Below are 11,629 nucleotides of genomic sequence, written 5' to 3'. Positions count from 1 at the left end.
GTTGCTCTTCCTTTTCAGGTTGAGGTCAATGCTTCCGAGATCGGAGCTGGGGCGGTCTTGTCGCAGAAAAGTTCCGACTGCTCCGTGATGAGACCTTGTGCGTTCTTTTCTCGAAAATGTTCGCCCGCCGAGCGAAATTATGATATTGGTAATCGGGAGCTTTTGGCTATGAAGTGGGCTTTTGAGGAGTGGCGTCATTGGCTTGAGGGGGCTAGACATCAGGTGGTGGTATTGACCGATCACAAGAATTTGATTTATCTTGAGTCTGCCAGGCGCCTGAATCCTAGACAGGCGCGCTGGTCGTTGTTTTTCTCTCGGTTTAATTTTGTGGTCTCATACTTACCAGGTTCTAAAAATGTGAAGGCGGATGCCCTTTCTAGGAGTTTTGAGCCTGATTCCCCTGGTGATTCTGAACCTACAGGTATCCTTAAGGATGGGGTGATATTATCTGCTGTTTCCCCAGACCTGCGACGGGTCTTGCAGGAGTTTCAGGCGGATAGACCTGATCGTTGCCCGCCTGGTAGACTGTTTGTTCCTGATGATTGGACCAGTAGAGTCATCTCGGAGGTTCATTCTTCTGTGTTGGCAGGTCATCCCGGGATCTTTGGTACCAGGGATTTGGTGGCTAGGTCCTTCTGGTGGCCTTCCCTGTCTCGAGATGTACGAGTTTTTGTGCAGTCTTGTGATGTTTGTGCTCGGGCCAAGCCTTGTTGTTCTCGGGCTAGTGGATTGTTGTTATCTTTGCCTATTCCGAAGAGGCCTTGGACTCACATCTCTATGGATTTTATTTCTGATCTCCCTGTTTCTCAGAAAATGTCTGTCATCTGGGTGGTGTGTGACCGTTTTTCAAAGATGGTTCATTTGGTGCCCTTGCCTAAGTTGCCTTCCTCATCCGAGTTGGTTCCTCTGTTTTTTCAAAATGTGGTTCGCTTGCATGGTATTCCGGAGAATATCGTTTCTGACAGAGGGACCCAGTTCGTGTCTAGATTTTGGCGGGCGTTCTGTGCTAGGATGGGCATTGATTTGTCTTTTTCGTCTGCGTTCCATCCTCAGACTAATGGCCAGACTGAGCGAACTAATCAGACCTTGGAGACTTATTTGAGGTGTTTTGTGTCTGCGGATCAGGATGACTGGGTTGCCTTTTTGCCGTTGGTGGAGTTTGCCCTCAATAATCGGGCTAGTTCTGCCACTTTGGTTTCTCCTTTCTTTTGCAATTCGGGGTTTCATCCTCGTTTTTCTTCCGGTCAGGTGGAGTCTTCGGATTGTCCTGGAGTGGCTACTGTGGTGGATAGGTTGCATCGGATTTGGGGACAGGTGGTGGACAATTTGGAGTTGTCCCAGGAAAAGACTCGGCATTTTGCTAACCGCCGTCGTCGTGTTGGTCCTCGTCTTCGTGTTGGGGACTTGGTGAGGTTGTCTTCTCGTTTTATCCCTATGAGGGTTTCTTCTCCTAAGTTTAAGCCTCGGTTCATCAGCCCGTATAAGATTTTGGAGATTCTTAACCCCGTGTCCTTTCGATTGGACCTCCCAGCATCTTTTTCTATCCATAATGTCTTCCATCGGTCATTATTGCGCAGGTATGAGGTACCGGTTGTGCCTTCCGTTGAGCCTCCCGCTCCGGTGTTGGTTGAGGGTGAATTGGAGTACGTTGTGGAAAAGATCTTGGATTCCCGTGTTTCCAGACGGAAACTTCAGTATCTGGTCAAGTGGAAGGGCTACGGTCAGGAGGATAATTCTTGGGTGACAGCCTCTGATGTTCATGCCTCTGATTTGGTCCGTGCCTTTCATAGGGCTCATCCTGATCGCCCTGGTGGTTCTTGTGAGGGTTCGGTGCCCCCTCCTTGAGGGGGGGGTACTGTTGTGAATTTGTTTTTTGGGCTCCCCCGGTGGTCACTGGTGGTACTGGACTTGTGTGCTTCACTTTCTCTGTTCACCTGTTTCCATCAGGATATGGGAGTATCCTATTTAGCCTTGCTGCTCAGTTATTCTAGTGCCGGCCATCAATGTAACCAGAGCCTTTCTGTTGCATGTTCCTGCTTCTAGACTACTATCAGCTAAGTTGGACTCTTAGTCCTAAGTTTGTTTGCATTTTTGTTCCAGTTCACAGTTATGTTATTTTTCTGTAGCTGGAAGCTCTTGTGGGCCGAAATTGCCACTCCGGTGTCATGAGTTGACACATGAGTCTTAAAGTAATTTCGGGATGGTATTTTAATAGGGTTTTCAGCTGACCGTGAAGTTCCCTATTGTATCTTCTTTCTATCTAGTAAGCGGACCTCGCTTTGCTGAACCTACCTTCATACTGCGTATGTCTTTTCCTCTGAACTCACCGTCAATATATGTGGGGGGCTTCTGTCTCCTTTTTGGGGGAATTTCCATAGAGGTAAGCCAGGTCTGTCTTTTCCTCTATTAGGGTTAGTTAGTCCTCCGGCTGGCGCTAGGCGTCTAGGGATAAAACGTAGGTACGCCACCCGGCCACTGTTAGTTGTGTGGTAGGTTTAGCTCACGGTCAGCTCGAGATTCCATCACCCAAGAGCTGTTCTGTTATTTATGTTCTCTGACTTTCCCTTGCCATTGGGAATCATGACACGTCTAGTTGTCACACCAATCCCATCGCTGTTGTGAACTCTATTTTTAGGCTCCCTCTAGTGGTCACAAGCGGTACTGTGTAGTGTTGTCTTTCTGCAGGTTGGCTGCATCAGCTGGTTCGTTATCCTTGGTTGGTTTCCTATTTAGCTCACCTGGATACTCAGTTCCTTGCCTGCTATCAATGTATTCAGTGCTCTTCAGATTCCTTGTGATTACCTTGCTCCCAGCCTCTCCAAGACAAGCTAAGTTTTTGTCCGTTCATTTTTTGATTATCAGCATTCATCATGTTTCTTGTCCAGCTTTCTAAGAAGTGATCTCCTCGCTTGCTGGTTGCTCTAGGGGACTGAGTTTCTCCCCCCACACCGTTAGTTGGTGCGGGGGTTCTTGAAATCTCAGTGTGGATATTTTGTAAGGGTTTTTTACTGACTGCACAGACCCCTTTACTATTTTCTGCTATCTAGTATTAGTGGGCCTCATTTGCTGAATCTGTTTTCACCCCTGTGTATGTGCCTTCCTCTTACCTCATCGTTATTATTTGTTGGGGGCTTCTATATCTTTGGGGATTATTTCTCTGGAGGCAAGAGAGGTCTTTCTTTCTCTCTAGGGGTACTTAGTTCCTCAGGCTGGCTCGAGACGTCTAGGATTTTTAGGCACGTTCACCGGCTACTTCTAGTGTGTTTGGATAGGTTCAGATTTGCGGTCAGTCCAGTTTGCCACCTCCCTAGAGCTTGTCCTATGTTTGTTACTTAGCTGGAGTAATTCGTGATCCTCAACCACTAAGGATCATAACACATCGGTAACCTGCTATCACGTGACAGGGTCACCGATGGGCTGATATCCGGCATGATTGCAAGAAGCGCGTTTGACAGCAGCATTTAAAGGGTTAATATCCACTGGTGGCTCACTATTCCACCCATGGATATGTTGGGCACATGTCAGCTGTTCAAAACAGCTGAAAAGTGCAGGGAAAGATGTGGGCTTACCGCGGAAGCACACATTAAAGAGTGGGGTCCAACATCAGCTCACAGTTACGCCCGATGTCGGAACGGGGTTAAATAAAGCATTTTTATCTTTAAACCAAATTATTTTAGCAATTTTTATAACATATAAAGAATGCTACTATTAAAATAAAAACATGATAATAATAATAATAATAATAATAATAATAATAATAATAAATACTACAGTTATGTCCACTGTGGTCAAACTAGTGTAGAACAAATTTGTTGGAATTTGAAGTACATAATTCACTTAAAATTGTCTACAAAACACCATTTGCACTAAATGTAATCTATGTAAATTAAATATACATTACTATATTCTGAGTTCTCTACAGACCCTAGAATATAATTAACATATGTAAATGGTGTTGGACTGGGGCCCACGCTATACTCTAAAGCTGGGTGCAACTAACTTTTAGATGTTACCCCATTAGAGTTAAGTTGTCAACTTTAAAATACAGGCAGCTCCTGCACAACCATTGTACCCACACCATAACTGATGTACAATTATAGTAGTATACCATAAAATGGTTCTTTGATGAAAACTTATTGATTATTATTTGATCAATTGACATTCGATTTGAGAGGATCAACAAAAAAAAGTTGCCAAGCACCATTTCACACACTTTCCATGCTCATTGGGCTAATGGTGTTAGAATGAGCAAAGTAGGCTTCCTCATATTATTCTGTAGCAATCTGATCACATAGCGAAGCACAGCCAATCAAGGAGTCTACCACAGGCAGTATAATAGATAGGTGATGATGGCCAGAAAATGCCATTTTATGCTTGTACTGATATGTGCACAGAGAGCATACATTAAGAAGATTGAAACAATGCATACTGTGATTGTGGTGTATTACTTCAGTGCAAATTAATACATCTGTGATACTAAAGCTAGAGCACCTTATAGCTGCAATTTTTTTACACAGCCCCATCAAGCAAGGGTAGCATTAAAAAACTTATTGCAGATTTTTTTAAATAAATCTAAATTCTGAATTTAAGGCTTGTTTCTTTTTGTAAATGAAAGTGTGATCCCTGTGTTTTGGGATGTGTCATTTTTTTTTAAAGATAAAACTACCTAATCCTAAAGCTTAAATATGTGATTACCTACCAAGGTGGTGCACATTGTTTAAAATAATTTTATGAGTTACTTTATTGCTTTTATTTCATTTATTTTTTAAGGGAAAACTACATAATCTTGATACTTTCTGAGAAGTGTATACCAACTAAAGTGTGCATGTAGATTTAAATAATTTTTTGAGCCCTCTTCATTTCTTCACTGTCTGCATACATCATTTAATTGCACTTGCTTGTTAAAAGTGATTCTCCTTATAGTTTCTGGTGCCATCCAATTTTGTAAAGACAGGTGGCTTTCTATTTTTCTTCATCTTTAGTATAAAAAGACTTTTTATTTTTTGAATAACTGTTTTAATGTCTAGTCTAGACACTGAACACAATTTCCCATGGTGCTCGCGGTGAAGTCAGAAAGATTAAGTGAGTTCATTGGCTGTGAACTCGCAGGACCTGTTTGACAGCACCGCTAGCAGGAGAACTTTCTCACATTCGTGGTGCCATCAGATAGGTAATAGGAGTTCATAGGAGTCTTTCTGCTGGATGATAGGCTGAATGGTAGCATCATGCAACCACGCTAGATGTAGCAGAGCTCTACCCGTCATGGGACAAATGGATTAGCAACATCTCTGTGGAAAGGTGAGGGATATTTTGTTTGTTTTTTTTACTCTTTTGCAGATGATGAGGGCGTCGGGGAAATGGACAATTTCGTAAGTATAGTTTAATTAAGATTATTAAAGGAGTCTGTGTCATTCTTTCAATTAAAGGACTTTATTCTGGGTGTCTGTGTTTGTATACAACATAAATATGGGGTTAGTAATGGGAGCGCCCTATTGACGCCTCTTCATTAGTAACCATGGGGCTTGATATCACCTGACAATACAAAAGTGACATCAACCACCGAACTATCACCCCACTTGCCTCCGCTACAGGGCAAGTGGAAAGACTGAGGCTAAGTGCCAGAATTGGCACATCTTAGAGATGCACATTTTCTGGGGTGGCTGAGAGCTGATGTTTTTAGCCTGGGGGGCCAGTATCCATGCCCGCTTCCTCTGCTATTAATATCAGCCTGCAGCTGTCTGCATAGCCTTTGCTTGATATTAATTATAAGGGGGACCCTATGTCATTTTTTTAGAGTCCCCATTTTAATAGCCTGTAAAGGCTAATTATACAGCTGTGAGCTGATATTAATAGCCCAAGAAGCTCAATGGGTATTACCCCTTCCCAGGCTATAAACATCTGCCCCGTCGGCTTTCCCTGCTGCTAGTTAAGAAAACTTTGCTGGAGCCCAGGCCATTTTTTCAGATAAATAGTCTTTTATTAATTAAATACATGTACAGTAAGCTACACACACACTGTACTATTTCTATATGTCACTGACATCTGTATCTATCCTGTCGGCTCCTACCATGATTTTATACTACGAGGCTGCTGAATTGTCGTCTATCTATCTATGTAATATATATATATATATAGATATATACAGGTCCTTCTCAAAAAATTTGCATATAGTGTTAAATTTCATTATTTACCATAATGTAATGATTACAATTAAACTTTCATATATTATAGATTCATTATCCACCAACTGAAATTTGTCAGGTCTTTTATTGTTTTAATACTGATGATTTTGGCCTACAACTCTATAACCCAAAAAACCTGTCTCAATAAATTAGCATATCAAGAAAAGGTTCTCTAAACGACCTATTACCCTAATCTTCTGAATCAACTTATTAACTCTAAACACATGCAAAAGATACCTGAGGCTTTTAAAAACTCCCTGCCTGGTTCATTACTCAAAACCCCCATCATGGGTAAGACTAGCGACCTGACAGATGTCAAGAAGGCCATCATTGACACCCTCAAGCAAGAGGGTAAGACCCAGAAAGAAATTTCTCAACAAATAGGCTGTTCCCAGAGTGCTGTATCAAGGCACCTCAATGGTAAGTCTGTTGGAAGGAAACAATGTGGCAGAAAACGCTGTACAACGAGAAGAGGTGACCGGACCCTGAGGAAGATTGTGGAGAAGGACCGATTCCAGACCTTGGGGAACCTGAGGAAGCAGTGGACTGAGTCTGGTGTGGAAACATCCAGAGCCACCGTGCACAGGCGTGTGCAGGAAATGGGCTACAGGTGCCGCATTCCCCAGGTAAAGCCACTTTTGAACCAGAAACAGCGGCAGAAGCACCTGACCTGGGCTACAGAGAAGCAGCACTGGACTGTTGCTAAGTGGTCCCAAGTACTTTTTTCTGATGAAAGCAAATTTTGCATGTCATTCGGAAATCAAGGTGCCAGAGTCTGGAGGAAGACTGGGGAGAAGGAAATGCCAAAATGCCTGAAGTCCAGTGTCAAGTACCCACAGTCAGTGATGGTGTGGGGTGCCATGTCAGCTGCTGGTGTTGGTCCACTGTGTTTCATCAAGGGCAGGGTCAATGCAGCTAGCTATCAGGAGATTTTGGAGCACTTCATGCTTCCATCGGCTGAAATGCTTTATGGAGATGAAGATTTCATTTTTCAGCATGACCTGGCACCTGCTCACAGTGCCAAAACCACTGGTAAATGGTTTACTGACCATGGTATTACTGTGCTCAATTGGCCTGCCAACTCTCCTGACCTGAACCCCATAGAGAATCTGTGGGATATTGTGAAGAGAAAGTTGAGAGACGCAAGACCCAACACTCTGGATGAGCTTAAGGCCGCTATTGAAGTATTGAAGCATCCTGGGCCTCCATAACATCTCAGCAGTGTCACAGGCTGATTGCCTCCATGCCACGCCGCATTGAAGCAGTCATTTCTGCCAAAGGATTCCCGACCAAGTATTGAGTGCATAACTGAACATTATTATTTGATGGTTTTTTTGTTTGTTATTAAAAAACACTTTTATTTGATTGGACGGTTGAAATATGCTAATTTATTGAGACAGGTTTTTTGGGTTATCAGGAGTTGTAGGCCAAAATCATCAGTATTAAAACAATAAAAGACCTGACAAATTTCAGTTGGTGCATAATGAATCTATAATATATGAAAGTTTAATTGTAATCATTACATTATGGTAAATAATGAAATTTAACACTATATGCTAATTTTTTGAGAAGGACCTGTATGTGTGACACTGACATCTATATATCTATGTATACTATGTGAATATATCCATTCTATCTATTCTATTCTAACCTGTAACTCTGTGATCTTACTGTATGCAGCAGATGAATTGCTGGCTTTTCAAAGGATATTGGAGCGTAAAAATCGGACATCACTCGCATGGTCCGAGTGCTGTGTGATTTGTTTCTCGCACCCATAGGCTTGAATTGGTGAGTCTCGTGACAATCACAGCATGCTTCAATTTTACATGTATGCCTAATACGGCGGAGAAAATAAACGCTGAGGTGAGCTGCCCCATAGATTAATACTGAGTTGAGTGCTATGCAATGTTTTCTCATATAGTACTTGGCTGTACTCTATGGTAGTGTGATGCCGGCCTAAGACTCTCTCCTGTAGAATGTAAGCTCTTGTGGTCAGCAGGGTCCTCTCTCCAATGACTGTAAAATGTAAGTTGTAAGTTGTTATAATCAAAAGGATTCTCTCTCACTCCTGCCACCCACATGAATTTTCCTAGCAATTACAAGCTTCCAGTATTGAAATTCATGCAAATTTATTCTGACAAGTAAGGTGAGGTTGTTTCTGTTTTTTTTTTTCTACATTTTATGTTTATTATGCTCTCCAATCTATCCTGACTAAAAAACAGAAAAAGGGGACAATTAATTTGGATAAAATTATTTTGATTCAAATCAAATTTCAAGGTAAAACTTGGTGACTTGGGTAATATTGTTCACTTTTTTCAGATTTAACAGTAATTACCACTTCTCCAGTGGCACTCACACAATAAAAACATCCACTACTTATGTCTTGGTATAGTTGGTGTGTCAAAAAATGTATCCCCATAAATGAATAATTTATGAAGCCAAAATGGAGTCATTGTCAATGTGTGGAGCCACAAGGAGGACATAGTAAATTCATGGGGCTACAATGGGGGCATTGCTAATGTCCACCATTGTGGCCACATAAATTAAAAGGTTCCCTCATATAGTAGAATGTGCCTCGTTCTGGCCCTATAGTAATAATAAGACAGTCTTTTCTTTGTGACTCCCATATGGTATAATGTCACTCTATCAGCCCCATGTAGCATAGTGTCCCTTCTTTGGAACCCTTTCTGCATAATGTTCCCCTATTAGCCTATATATAACAAAATTTCTTCCTCTTTGATCTCCTTACAGTATAATGTCCCCAGTTTTTTCCCTCCTACTGAATATATCTCCCTCTTTGGCCCCCATTTAGTATAATCTCACCTCTATAGCCCCTATTTAGTATAACTTTCCCTTTTGCAGCCTCCATTTAGTATAATATCCCCTTTTTGGACTGTATTTAGTATAAAGTCTCCCCTAAGGCCATCATGTAGTATTATTTCCCAGGCTTTGCACCCATATTGAAAAATGTCCCCCTCTGTAAAACTCATAATATAATGTCCCCCTCTTTAGCCAGCATGTAGTATAATGTCCCCTCTTTGTTCATGTATAGTATAATGTTCCATTCTTTGCCTCCATTTAGTATATTGTCTTCTTTTTTGCCCTCAATTTAGTATAATGTCCCCTTTTTGGCCTCCATTTAGAAAAATGGCCCTCTTTGCGGCACACCTTACATACAAGTAAAAAAAGCATTCTACTCACCAATCCACGCTCCGACGAGGAATAGGTATATCACACGTCGCATGAGTGGAAACAAAGTGACATTATTGCCCCATCCATCGTTTATCAGAGGCTGATGGTATGTGTATGCAATGTGAGGCAGGAAGATGGTGGTTCTCTGATCCACAATACTTTTCAATTGAAAATGCATCCAGCTGAAACTAGCAGTGGCAGTGTTGAGATACCTTTTACCCTGTGCCTGGTCGCCATCTGGAACTGTTATTATCACGCCCTGGTTCAGGGACCCATCAGAGACTGGAATCCCACAGACATATTCTCTTAGTGTGCAAGTTCGAGCCTGTATGTAAAAGTTAATATATGTACAAGGCGGTCTAGAAATATTTGGACCTAACACACCAAACATCCCTAAATTTCTCAAGCATTTACAATGACTAAGGAAAGACACATCTGTACTATACTACGATATTACCTCTATTTCTATGCATAACCAGTTTCTAAAGGGAACAAAAGATGTACTAGTCCAAAATACAAAGCATTAAATCTTTATTATTAGAAAAAATATTAAAAATTGACACACATGGACACTGGGAAATGGGAAATTACATAAAATTGCACCAAATTGTGCATATATGCTGTTACGAAAGGGCAGGCCCATCCCACATGGATACCCCATAAGCAAGCAATAAAACAATAACAACAAATATTAATTAACAAATTGTGCCTTCAATCAATATAACCCATATTGTGTGGTAATATTAGTGCTACACAATATATAAAATCCCACTAGGCACAGACCATCCATAATATCTGTTAGGCTTATAACAAATCATAACACAGCCTCATGTAATCTAATTTAATAGTCAGTGGTATTTACCTAGAAGTATTGTGCAGAGTGCGCAGCTCCTGGTTAGGATCCAGAGGGGTGTGTGTGACCGCCCCAACGTACGTTGTGGTACTGCCTTCTTCAAGGGTCACCTCCATTTCTAGTAGTATTATATCTTAGTATTGCATTTTCACATTAGAAATAGTGATGAGCGCAAGTTCTCAAGTACGCACCGAGTATCGCTGGTGCTCGAATGGCATGTTCGAGTCCCCCCGACTGCATGTTTTGCAGCTGTTAGTCAGCCACGAAACATGTGAGTATTGCCCGACAAACACGGGCAATACCTGCATGTGTTGTGACTATCTAACATTCACGAACATGACACTCGAGCACCCGCGATATTTGGTGCATACCCAAGCACTCTAGGAAAACTCGTGTAACGAGCACTTGCGCTCATCACTATTTAGAAATGCATGACACTTCCATAAGTTTCTTTTTTTTCTTATAATTTACTTCATTTTTTTTCCAATTTTTAAAGCAAAAATGTACGGCATTTAGATATTTTTTCTATTAAAAATATTCATATGTTTCCAAGATGTATTTCCTTAAAAGGGGTCAATGATCTTTTGCCTTAAGGAACATATTATTCCCCTGATTCCTGACATTCTGTTTGACAATAATTAATGCAATACTGAAGAATGATGTGCATAGCCACTCTGCTGGCCCGAGCTGTACACATTACCATGTGGCAGCTTTGCCACTGCAACATTGGAAGAGAACAGCAGCAAGGAAACTTCATGGATCCATCGATCCAGCCAGCTTCAGAGCAGCAATTGCAAGCTTTACAGGAAAAAGCTTGCAAATTATGTGCCCTCTTTGCCTGGAAAACTCAGCCACCTATGATAGACTGTAGAGGTGGCTGATAAACTTGTCAACAAGAGGTTAACTATAGAATTAAAAATCCCTCCGTTCTTCAGAATGTAGAAAATTTTCAATAAGAGGTAAATTGGAAAATTGCTTTTTTCCCAAGTACTTTGCAATTTTTCCAACTAAAGAACATAAAATAACCCTTACAACTAAAAGAAACCCAGTCAGTTCAAAAACAAATTAATGCATAAATAAAATACCTTTAAAAGACAAATAAATAGTTGTAACTATGATGAAAAGTAACCATAAATCAGAATATTTTCCAAAACATAGCTGATTTTTTAAATAATTGTAACTGTCTATTACTATGTATTATGACTTTCAGATTTCCATTAATTATCTCTACAGGAACCTAAGATTTATGCAGCTCCAAGTACCTGACAATAACGGCTAATGTACTTTACAAATGTAACACACGTTGCTTGATAAGACGTATTATTGGCATGAACAATGACAACTGTATTAGAGGTGTTCGTAACGATTGGTTTTACAGGCATTGTTTCATTGTTGATTGCAT

The sequence above is a fragment of the Ranitomeya variabilis genome, chromosome 1, assembly GCF_051348905.1.
Source record: "Ranitomeya variabilis isolate aRanVar5 chromosome 1, aRanVar5.hap1, whole genome shotgun sequence".
NCBI classification, from domain to species: domain Eukaryota; kingdom Metazoa; phylum Chordata; class Amphibia; order Anura; family Dendrobatidae; genus Ranitomeya; species Ranitomeya variabilis.
Note: the sequence above shows the minus strand (reverse complement) of the source record.